This window comes from Salmo trutta, chromosome 27 (assembly GCF_901001165.1).
Source record: "Salmo trutta chromosome 27, fSalTru1.1, whole genome shotgun sequence".
NCBI lineage: Eukaryota > Metazoa > Chordata > Actinopteri > Salmoniformes > Salmonidae > Salmo > Salmo trutta.
Window position 1 is genome coordinate 8,186,028 of NC_042983.1, and position 12,399 is coordinate 8,198,426.

Here is a 12,399-nt window from a genome sequence, read left to right on the forward strand (position 1 = left end):
AGTGCAGGGCTCAGACTGCAACCCTGGCGAAGGCCCTGCCCCTGGTTAAATAATTTGATGCTGCACGTATTGCCATAGATTGATTTAATTATGTCATATGTTTTACCCCCTACACCACTTTCAATAACTTTGTAGAACAGTCCTGTATGCCAAATATAATCAAATGCTTTTTGGAAGTCGATAAAGCAAGCATACATTTTGGTATTATTTTAGTGGACATGCTTATCAGGGTGTGTAGGGTGTAAATATGATAGGTCGTGCGACGTTTTGGTATAAATCCAATTTGACTTTTACTCAAGAATTTGTGCATATTAAGGAAATTGAGAACTCTTTGTCACGACTTCTGCCAAAGTCGGTTCCTCTCCTTGTTCGGGCGACGCTCGGCGGTCGACGTCGCCGGTCTTCTAGCCATCGCCGATCCACTTTTCATTTTTCATTGGTTTTGTCTATGTTTCCTACACACCTGGTTTTCATTTCACAATTACTAGTCATGTATTTAACCCTCATTTCCCCCATGTCTTTGTGTGTGATTGTTTATTGTTAAGGTTGGTACGTTTCCGGCTGGTTTGTTCCGGGTGCTGTGTTCACCCGTGTTGTATGGCAACCATTATTGTTCGCACATATGTTTTGTTACTTTGTGCTATTTTCTCAAGTAAAGGGCGTTGTTCACTCATCTCTGCTCTCCTGCGCCTGACTTCATGCACCAGCTACACCCACCGCCTGACAGAATCACACACCAGTCGTCATGGAGTCAGCAGGAGCAAGTACCCCTGTTATTGGGGTTGAGGAGCGCGTCCAGGAGCAAGCGGCAATGCTCCATCATCTTGCCACCACCATGGATCGCGTCCTACAGACTATGGATCACTGGGAGAGAATGGGAGGTCCTCCAGCACCTCCGCCAGTGCAATCAAGGTCTCCACTACTCGCCCCTCTTTCAACCGGTCCCTGGAGTGGGCCAATGCCGTGTGGGGAGAAGGAGATGCGGCGCTGGACCACTTCGAATATTTCACCCGCCGCTTCCGGGCAGTCTTCAACCACGCCTGAGGGTAGAGCGGCGGGTGAACGTCTCGTACATCTGAGGCAGGGGACGAGGAGTGTCCAGGAGTTCCCTCTGGACTTCCGGACCCTGGCCGCTGGCGTGGGATGGAACAACAGCGCCCTGATCGACCACTATCGTTACAGCTTGCGCGAGGACGTCCGTCGGAAGTTGGCCTGCAGGGACACCACCCTCACTTTCGTTTAGCTGGTGGACCTGTCCATTCGGATGAATAACCTGCTGGCTACCTTTGGACGTCCAGATCGGTGTCTGTCGGTTCCATCCTCCAGCATCACTGCTCCGACGCCCATGGAGCTGGGAGGTGCTGCACTTAGGGAGACACTTAGGAGGTTCCGTTTCATGCACCATTTGTGGCCGCAGAGGGCACACTGCCGGTCGGTGCTAGGGAGATTCCTCTGGGAGTCGAGAGCTCACCCAGAGCTTTCTGTTGCGCACATGTTTTTGAACGTTACTTTTCCTGAGTTTTCCCCGCATTCCCAGCATAAGGCGATCATCGATTCAGGCGCAGCTGGGAATTTCATTGACAGATCATCTCCCCATAGATTAGGGATCCCCATTGTTCCAGTGGATATGCCCTTCCCAGTTCACACCCTAGACAGTCGACCATTAGGGTCCGGGTTGATTAGGGAGGTCACCGCGCCCCTAGGCATGGTGAACTGGTCATAAGGAGAGAATCAGTCTCTTCCTTATTGATTCTCCTGCTCGGGGAGGTGTTTAGGGGTTTCCGTTGGTTCTACTACGGTTCGAAAGTCCAGACCAGGTCTCTACCGTGCGCATTCCCCCTGAATATGTCGATTTGGCTCTCGCATTCTGTAAGAAGAAGGCGACTCAATTACCACCCCATCGACAAGGGGATTGTGCGATAAATCTCCTGCTAATGCCGCACTTCCCAGGAGTCACGTGTATCCCCTGTCACAAGCGGAGACGGCGGCTATGGAGACATACATCTCTGAAACCCTGCGTCAGGGGTACATTCGGTCTTCCACTTCAACCGCCTCATCGAGTTTTTTTTTGTGAAGAAGAAGGAGGGAGGTCTGCGCCCGTGCATTGACTATTGAGGTCTTAATCAAATCACGGCGAGGTACAGTTACCCGCTACCTCTCATCGCCACGGCGATTGAGGCAATGCACAGGGCGCGCTTCTTCACGAAACTAGATCTCAGGAGCACGTACAACCTGATGCATATCTGGGAGGGAGACGAGTGGAAGACGGCGTTCAGTACCACCTCCGGGAATTTATGAGATTTTCAGGGACCTGCATGGGCAGGGTGTAGTGGTGTATATTGATGACATTCTGATATACTCCGCTACACGCGCCGAGCATGTGTCCCTGGTGTGCAGGGTGCTTGGACGATTGTTGGAGCATGACCTGTACGTCAAGGCTAAGAAATGCCTGTTCTTCCAGCAGGCCGTCTCCTTTCTAGGGTACCGCATTTCCACATCAGGGGTGGAGATGGAGAGTGACTGCATTTCAGCCGTGCGTAATTGGCCGACTCCAACCACGGTAAAGGAGGTGCAGCAGTTTTTAGGGTTTGCCAATTACTACCGGAGGTTTATCCGGGGTTTTGGCCAGGTGGCGGCTCCCATTACCTCACTACTGAAGGGGGGTCCTGTACGTTTGCAGTGGTCGGCTGAGGCGGACAAGGGCTTTTGTTCACCTAAGGGCTCTGTTTACCTCGGCTCCCGTGCTGGCCCATCCGGATCCTTCTTTGGCATTCCCAGTGGAGGTGGACACGTCCGAGGCTGGGATAGGAGCCATGCTCTCTCAGTGCTCGGGCACGCCACCGAAGCTCCGCCCCTGTGCTTTCTTCTCGAAGAAGCTCAGCCTGGCGGAGTGGAACTATGATGTGGGGGACCGGGAGTTGTTGGCTGTGGTGCAAGCCTTGAAGGCGTGGAGACATTGGCTTAAGGTGGCTAAGCACCCTTTCCTCATCTGGACTGACCACCGCAACCTGGAGTACATCCGGGCAGCGAGGAGACTGAATCCTCGTCAGGCAGGTGGGCCATGTTTTTTACCCGTTTTGTGTTTACCCTGTCCTACAGACCAGGTTCCCAAAATGTGAAGGCAGACGCACTGTCCCGGCTGTATGACACAGAGGAGTGGCTCATGGATCATACTCCCGGCCTCCTGCCTGGTAGTGCCGGTCGCGTGGGAGCTGGACGCGGACATTGAGCAGGCGTTGCGTACAGAGCCCGCTCCCCTCCAGTGTCCAGCTGGGCGTCTGTACGTTCCGTCTGCTGTCTGCGACTGGCTGAGCTATTGGGCCCACATGTCACCCTCCTCTGGTCATCCTGGTATCGGTCGGAAGGTGCGCTGTCTTAGTGGGAAGTACTGGTGGCCCACTTTGGACGTGAGGGTTTATGTTTCCTCCTGCTCGGTGTGCGCCCATTGCAAGGCTCCTAGGCACCTGCCCAGAGGTAAGTTACAACCCTTACCCATTCCACAATGGCCGTGGTCGCACCTGTCGGTAGATTTCCTGACCGATCTTCCTACCTCACAGGGTAACACCACGATCCTGGTCGTTGTGGATAGTTTTTCTAAGTCCGGTCGTCTCCTCCCTTTGCCCGGTCTCCCTACGGCCCTACAGGCTGCGGAGGCCCTGTTTACACATGTCTTCCGGCACTACGAGGTGCCTGAGGATATAGTGTCTGATCGGGGTCCCCAGTTCACGTCGAGGGTCTGGAGGGTGTTCATGGAACGTCTGGCGGTCTCGGTCAGCCTTACCTTGGGTTTTACACCCCGAGAGGAACGGGCAGGTGGAGAGAGTGAACCAGGATGTGGGTAGGTTTCTGAGGTCTTATTGCCAGGACCGGCCGGGGGAGTGGGCGGCGTTTGTGCCTTCGGCAGTGATGGCCCAGAACTCGCTCCGCCACTCCGCCACTCCTCCACAAACCTCTCCCCCTTCCAGTGCGTACTGGGGTACCAGCCGGTTCTGGCGCCTTGGCATCAGAGCCAGATCAAGGCGGTGGATGACTGGTTCAGGCGCGCGGAGGAGACATGGGACGCTGCTCATGTTCACCTTCAGCGGGCCGTGCTGCGCCAGAAATCCAGCGCAGACCATCACCGCAGTGAGGCCCCGGTGTTCGCACCGGGGGACCGGGTCTGGCTCTCGACCCGAAACCTGCCCCTCCTCCTGCCCTGCTGGAAACTGGGTCCGCGATTTGTGGGGCCATTTAAAGTCCTGAGGAGACTGAACGAGGTCTGTTACAGGTTGCAGGTTACAGCTTCCCCCCGATTACTGTATTAACCCCTCGTTCCATGTGTCTCTCCTCAGGTCGGTGGTGGCTGGTCCGCTCCAGGAGCAGGAGGTTCCTCCGCACCCTTTGGACATCGAGGGGGCCCCGGCGTATTCAGTTCGATCTATACTGGACTCAAGGCGTCGGGCAAGGGGCCTTTAGTACCTCGTAGAGTGGGAGGGGTACGGCCCGGAAGAGAGATGCTGGGTTCCGGTGGAGGACATGTTGGACCCTTCAATGCTGCGAGAGTTCCACCGTCTCTGTCCGGATCGCCCTACGTCTCGCCCTCCAGGTCATCCCCGAGGCCGGCGTCGGTGTGCTGCTGGAGCCGCGCGTCAAGGGGGGGTACTGTCACGACTTCCACCGAAGTCGGTTCCTCTCCTTGTTCAGGCAGCGCTCGGCGGTCGACGGTCTTCTAGCCATCGCCGATCCACTTTTCATTTCTTTTGTCTATGTTTCCTACACACCTGGTTTTCATTTCACAATTACTGGTCATGTATTTAACCCTCTGTTTCCCACATGTCTTTGTGTATGATTGTTTATTGTTAAGGTCGGTACGTTTCCGGCTGGTTTGTTCCGGGTTGTATGGCAACCATTATTGTTCGCACATATGTTTTGTTACTATGTGCTATTTTCTCAAGTAAAGTGCGTTGTTCACTCATCTCTGCTCTCCTGCGCCTGTGCAAAGACTGTCGTAGAGAGGGGACCAAAGCGCAGCGTATTGAGTGCTCATGATGAAATGTATTTTAACACAGAACACTAAAGAAAATAACAAAAGCGAAAACGATCAGCTCACAGTTCTGTCAGGTACATAGACTAAACAGAATACAACTGCCATCAACACAGGTGGGAAAAAAAACCCTACTTAAGTATGATCTCCAATTAGAGACAACGAGGACCAGCTGCCTCTAATTGGAGATCATCCCAAAAACAACAACATAGAAATAGAAAACTAGAACTAAACATAGATATAGAAAACATAGAAAAACACAAAACACCCCCTGTCACGCCCTGACCTACTCTACCATAGAAAATAACATCTTACTATGGTCAGGACTAGACAGCCTGACTTCATGCACCAGCTACACCCACCGCCTGACACTCTTACATTTGGATAATACTACAGAAACCTTGCCCATGTTACTGTTCACACAAATGCCTCTGTAATTGTTAGGGTCAAAATTTGTCTTCATTCTTAAAGATTGGGGTTATGAGTCCAGATGTTAGGGAAATATCCTACACTCAGGATCAAATTAAACAGTTTTAATATAGCCAATTGAAATTTTGCACTAGTGATTTTTAGCATCTCATTTAGGATGCCATCAGGTCTGCATGCTTTTTTACATTTGAGAGCCTGAAGTTTCTTATAGAGCTCCTGGTCAGTAATTGGGGAGTCCAATGGATTTTGATTATCCTTTATAGCTTTTTCTAATCCATTCAACTTCTCATGAATTTGGCATTGTTCTGCTTTTGTGTCAATTTGAACGGTGTTGTAGAGTGTTTTAAAATGGGTTGTCCATATGTCACCATTTTGTATCGCTAATTCCTCGTTTAGATTTTTTTGTTTTTTTCAAATTTTGCTACAAGTTGTTTGTGTTTATGGACTCCTCAATTAGTGTCAGCTGCTTGCTGTTGTACGGTGCTTTATTGGTTCTCAGTGTACGTTTATAGAGTTTTAAAGTCTCACAGTAATGAAGGCGTAATTCACCATTATTTGGGTCTCTGTTCTTTTGGTTGGATAGTGTTCTAAGTTTTTTCCTTATAGTTTTACAATCTGTATCAAACCAGTTGTCATCTGTGATCTTTGTTTAGTTTATCAATTTCAATTGTGATTCTTTTGCCTGAATATATAGTTGATGGTTTTTACTGCTAGATTGATGCCTTCTTTACTGTGAGTGAATGTGGTATCCAGAAAGTTATCTAAGAGTGTTTGGATATTTTGGTTACCGGTTGCTTTCTAGTATTCTTCTGTGCTCTCTCTCTCTCTCTGTCTCAACTGAGTAGTGGTCCGATGCAGCTCTTCCTGCCAGTGTATGTATGTCCTGGAGAGGCCATGGCATCCGCCAGTCAGGACCTGAGCCACGTCAAAGGGCTGCAACACAACAGCATACTCAATGGGTCTGTGTCTGCGTGGGTGTGTGCCGATGTCACCGTTTGATGTATTAGGCAAGATTGTACTTAACTTGTACCTTACCTTAAATTAAAAAAGCACGCATCCATGGTGCAGCATGTAGCCTACAACTCCATACCATATGTCAAGATCATTAACCCTTTCAATCATTGGATGGACTCAATGGACTCAAAGATGATGGACTGTTTATTCTCCTCTTTTTACATCTGTGATAGGCTTAAGGTTGCAAAGCTACCGGTAGTTTACCAAAGTTACGGGATTATTAACAGAACATCTATGGCAACCTATTGTAACTTTGGTCATTTATACTTGAAAAAATAATATTAATATATAATATACATTTTTAGGTTTAAGAGAAAATAGCCTAATTAATGAAAAAAGTCAACAAAGTGTGAAAAAGATAGTGTGATATTAAACACCAATAGTACTCACTAAGTTGATCATGTTTTACAGCTTTTGTTTTATTTGGTAATCATCTTATTTAATGATGTATACCTTTTACATGTGATAAGGCCACCCAGAGGGCCAGAGATAATTACAGACACCTGTTGATACACTCCGAAAATGTTTTGCATGTCAGCAGTCAAGTTTTCAAGAAATCGGACTTTCAAGAAGCAGTGTCACCGGCCACATCATCATGATGATGCAAAATGCACAATATGATGCATTTTGCATCATCGTGATGATGTGAACGGTGATAAACCAAGAGCTGAGACGCTTTGTTTTTACTTTTAACATAAATTAAACTCTTATCAACTTCCACTGCCCTCCAAGAGTTACTGCCCTCCAGAGACGGAGGCGGATAGGTTAAAGTCGCGTTCACGTGCTAGTCAGAACTGGGAAACTTTGAAATGTATGTTGAAAGTAAAAACAAAGAATCTCAGCCGTTGGTTCACATTGAAAGGGGTTTTACAGATAAAGGAAAGAATGAGGCTTTTACTCAGCTAACAACAAACGTTCCCACATCTTTAGAGAACGTTCCCTTAAGAGTCTCATTAGGTCATTAACTAAAGTTTTCATAGGAATGTTCTCATGATGTGCAAGGAATTTTTCCAAGCGACCATTCCCTTAATGTCAAGTAGAACTTGCGTGGTTGCCATGTTCTCAGAACTTACAGTAAGATATGAATTTTCTAGACACGTTTCATGGGAATGTTGCAAGGACATTCATGTGTCCAAAGAAAAAGTCATTACACATCACTATCAAGGCCCTGATTGGTGAACCACTTCATAGCTCTTTGTCTGTTGGCAAGGTTAAGAATATTGACACAGTGCTTTTAACATACATGATTGCATTTTTTTATTCAACATGTCCTCAAATGGAAGTTGAACTCATGGTATTGGTATTCTGATCTTCCTGCTATAACACCATGTCCATGTCAGGTATTGGTTAATCTGACTCTTCTCATCGTTGATTTGATTAACTTATTTCAGCAATTGAAGGGCTTTCTGTATAGTTGTCTAATGTTGGTTGGTCATGTTAACCGTTTTTTTAATGATACTGCTGAATCACTACGATCAACAAAATAGTTTTTCTTTTATTTTATTAACAGAGCTGAGATTTAGTTCAAAGTGCATTCAGCCTATTGCTTACGCCTATGAAGTTATTTCATCTACATAAGTGCCTAAGGAGGAGGGGTTAGGGTTTCTTCTTAAAATGAGTTTCTCAATGACACGTTTGTTTAAATGTGGCGTAGATTTAAAAAAGACGATAGAGATGCTCAGCTATACAGAACTAATAAAAACGGATAATTTATGAGGTAGTGGAAATGTGGTCAAAATTCATGCTTGAGGGGAAATCCTACAGATTCCCGTCTTTCAATGAGAAACTCATTTTAATTAAATCAGATAGGTGTGTTGTAACTGTTGCCATATAATGGCATTAACATATTTTGCTTAGTATTTGAGAGTAGGGTGATTGCCTTAGTGGGTCCAGAACCCAGGTCACCAGCACCAATTAAAAAATGTCCTAACCACTGTCCTGTCCAGAAGAAACCCTACCCCCTCCTCTATAAGCACCAGTGTAGATCTGAAACAACTTGGTAGGTGTAAGGCTGTGAGCAATAGGGTAAAAGCACTTTGAGGTAAATCTCAGCTCTGTTAAAAGTACATCTCAAGAAAAACTTTTATTGATCATAGTGATTCAGGAGTATCATTAAAACAGGTTAACATGCCCCACCAACATCAGACAACTATACTGAAAGCCCTTAAATTGCTGAAATAAGGAGGCCTCACTCAAATCAATTAGGAGAAAAGTCAGATTAACTAATACATGACAGGGACAAGGTGGCATAGCAGGAATATCGGAGTACTGTGAAACGAGATTGTGAGTTCAAATCCCAGGTGAGGATATGTTGAATTATAATTACTGTGTAAATGAACAGGCACAATGTAATCACATATGTAAGTTGAAAACACTTTAAGTATCCCTAACCTTGCCAACAAGCAAAGAGCTTGTTTCTTTGGGACCATCAGTTGATGTCCTGACAACTGATACACAGAAATGTTCTTGAAGTGTGTCTAGAACATTAATATGTTATGTTCTGAGAACATGGCAACCATACGAAGGAGAGAGAAAACCATATTTCTCAAACAGAGAGGGATGCTATGCTACCTACCTGTCTATGGCTATCCAACACTGGAACTCTTCCAAGTCATGGTAAGCTTTTGGCTTTATTAATTTATTGCCACTGGGGCCAGCCAGTGTAACTGCTAAACTGCTTGCTGTACACTGTACTGCATGATTGTAGCGGGTTTACTAATGTGTTAGTTCTAGTAGCTATGTTGACTATAACGTTAGCTAATATGGTGACAATGATGCAGGCTGTGTGTAGCGGTTAGCAGTTATGGTATGAAGGTTTTGCTTGGAAAGGTTTTTTCACCTAGTCACAGACAGCTGTTGTGTTGTGCATTGAAGTCCACAAGCGAAGGGAAAAGGTGAGAGGAGGAGAGCGCGTAGATGCAAGAAGGAATTATACAACGAGCAAACTGATCACACTGTTTGTATGTGGCTGCTATGAAAGTGAACTGTGTTTACAGGTGAACGGGTTTATTCATTCCACCGATTCTGTTGAAAAACATTTCTTAAATGCAAGCAAACAGAATGAAACCAGGATAAACATACCTGAATTTGTCCAATATAAACTCTCAAGGCAGTATTGAATGTGTCACTGTCTGTCACCTTGATTACTCAAATGTTTCTCTCAACCTGTGCACCTACGTTGTAAACTTCCCTTCATAGGCTAGGTTGTAGTAACCTCTTGATAGGTATAGGGAAAATTCTAGTATCATGTAGTAGCCTAAGCCTATCCCTGTAACATTGAGCTGTGAGACTTGAATATGAATGACAGTCATCCAATATGCTGTAATGGAAATAATGCCATGCTCATGAAAAAAAATGGTCATCTCTGATCTTAAACTGCACTGTGTATGTTTGGTGGACGCTGATGAAATATTCTCCTAACCCACAGAAAACTGGAGACATGAATGTCCTTGCAACGTCCCATGAAACGTTAATATGGGATATTCTGAGAACGTGGCGACCACGTTCTGGGTATGTTATGTTTGACATTAAGGGAATGTTCTCCTAACTCTAATGCCAAAACATGTTAAAAAGGTTCTCAGGAGGTTTTTGCTAACATAGATAGAATATTCCACTAACTAACGGAAAACGGGACACTAAAACATTAGGGGAACATTAACTTTCTCTCTCCCTTATTAGCTGGGTACATATACATTACACACACACACATAACACACACCCACACACATACATACACTTTCAAACACACACACATTTTTGTTTATTTATCTAGGCAAGTCAGTTAACAACAAATTATTATTTACAATGACGGCCTACCAGAAGGCAAAAGGACTCCTGTGGGGACGGGGATGGGATTAAAAATGTAAAATAAAATAAAAATATAGGACAAAACACACATCACGACAAGAGAGATACCATAACACTACATAAAGAGAGATCTAAGACAACAACATAGCATGGCAGCAACACATGAAAACACAGCATGGTAGCAACACAACATGACAACAACATGGTAGCAACACAACATTGCAGCAGCACAACATGGTAGCAGCACAAAACATGGTACAAACAATTATTGGGCACAGACAACAGCACAAAGGACAAGAAGGTAGAGACAACAATACATCACGCAAAGCAGCCACAACTGTCAGTAAGAGTGTCCGTGATTGAGTCTTTGAATGAAGAGATTGAGATGAAACTGTCCAGTTTGAGTGTTTGTTGCAGCTCGTTCCAGTCGCTAGCTGCACCAGACTGAAAAGAGGAGCGACCCAGGGATGTGTGTGCTTTGGGGACCTTGAACAGAATGTGACTCGCAGAACAGTTGATGTATGTGGAGGATGAAGGCTGCAGTAGGCATCTCAGATAGAGGGGAGTGCATTATAAATAAGCATCAACCAGTGGGTCTTGCGATGTGTATACAGAGATGACTCATCATATACGCTGCTGCTACTTTAGATTATATATCTTGATATCTACCTCAACTACCTCATATCCCTCCACATAAATATGGTACTGGTACTCCCTGTATGTTAATTACTGTGTATATTATTCCTCTTGTGTTTTTATTTTCTTATTTTTAACTCTACATCGTTGGGAAAGAGGTTGTAAATTTGCGTTTCACAGTAAAGTCTACACCTGTTGTATTTGGCGCATGTGATTTGTCATGCGCCAAATACAACAATTATTATTATTTTTATTTTTAATTTTGTTTTGTTTTGTTATTAACAACAAATCAATACAGTAAGTACATGTGGGAACACAAGTATATATTAATAATATACAATGGACAATTGGGCTAAGGGGTACAAAATCACATTACACAAGGACCTTAAGGGACATACATACACTTATTATTCCAACAGCTTTTGTTAGTAGAGTATTTAATTGTTTTAAAATACAGTTCAATTTATTTTGTAAGGTAAGAAAATGTGTTTTTTTTGTTTGTAAAAATTTACATTTATGAATATGAAATTTGGCCAAAAGAATAATGAAATTAATTACATAAAAAAATGTCAGCTTATTTCTATCATAGGTAAAGAATCCAAGCAGTACATCTCTCCACAATAGTGTAAGATCTTCATAAATGTGTTCAATTATAAATCTACTGATGTCTTGCCACAGTTTTCTTACATGAATACAATGCCAAAAAAGATGTAACATTGTTTCTGGGTGGTCCTTACAAAAGGAGAAATTTGAGTTGATGTTTTCCTTAAACTTCTTCATATAGTGGTTGGCAAGATAATATTTATGAATAATTTTAAAGGAAACTTCCTTAATTTTGTTAACAAGTAGGTATGTGTGTGGCAACATCCAAACTTTTTCCCAACAGATATTATCAATACATCCATTCCAATAAGGCACGACATAAGGTATAGATATAACATCCTGCTGAAACGAACCCTGCTGAAACAAGGTTCGTATCGCTCTGTTGTTGAATGGACCAAAAGAGAAACAAATCTTTCCTACTGATGAGTCAACAGGGTCAACGGAAGGTAGGCTCTGAGGGTCTTGACACGTTCCTGAATAATAAAGCAACACCTGAGGGAATGGCATCTAAAACTATTGCAAAATCTTTAGGTGTTACAGGGACCTAAAGTGATAAGAATTCCTTATAACTAAGTAAAATACCCTCTTGCATTAACCAGTTGGCTCACCAATAGGATATTATTTCGGAACCAATATTCCAAAAACAAAGAAGTATTTATATACAATATATCCCGATTATTCCATATATAATATCTGTGTGGAGAAAAATGATGCTTATAAATTAAGGACCATGACAAGAAAACCTGCCGATGAAAAGCAGAAGGTTTCTCTGGAACTTTGTCAATATTATAATTGCAAACCAACATGAAGTTAAGGCCACCAAAAGTAGAGAAGACATGATGAGGAATACAATTCCACATAGAAGTGGGTCTTCTTAGGAATTGTTT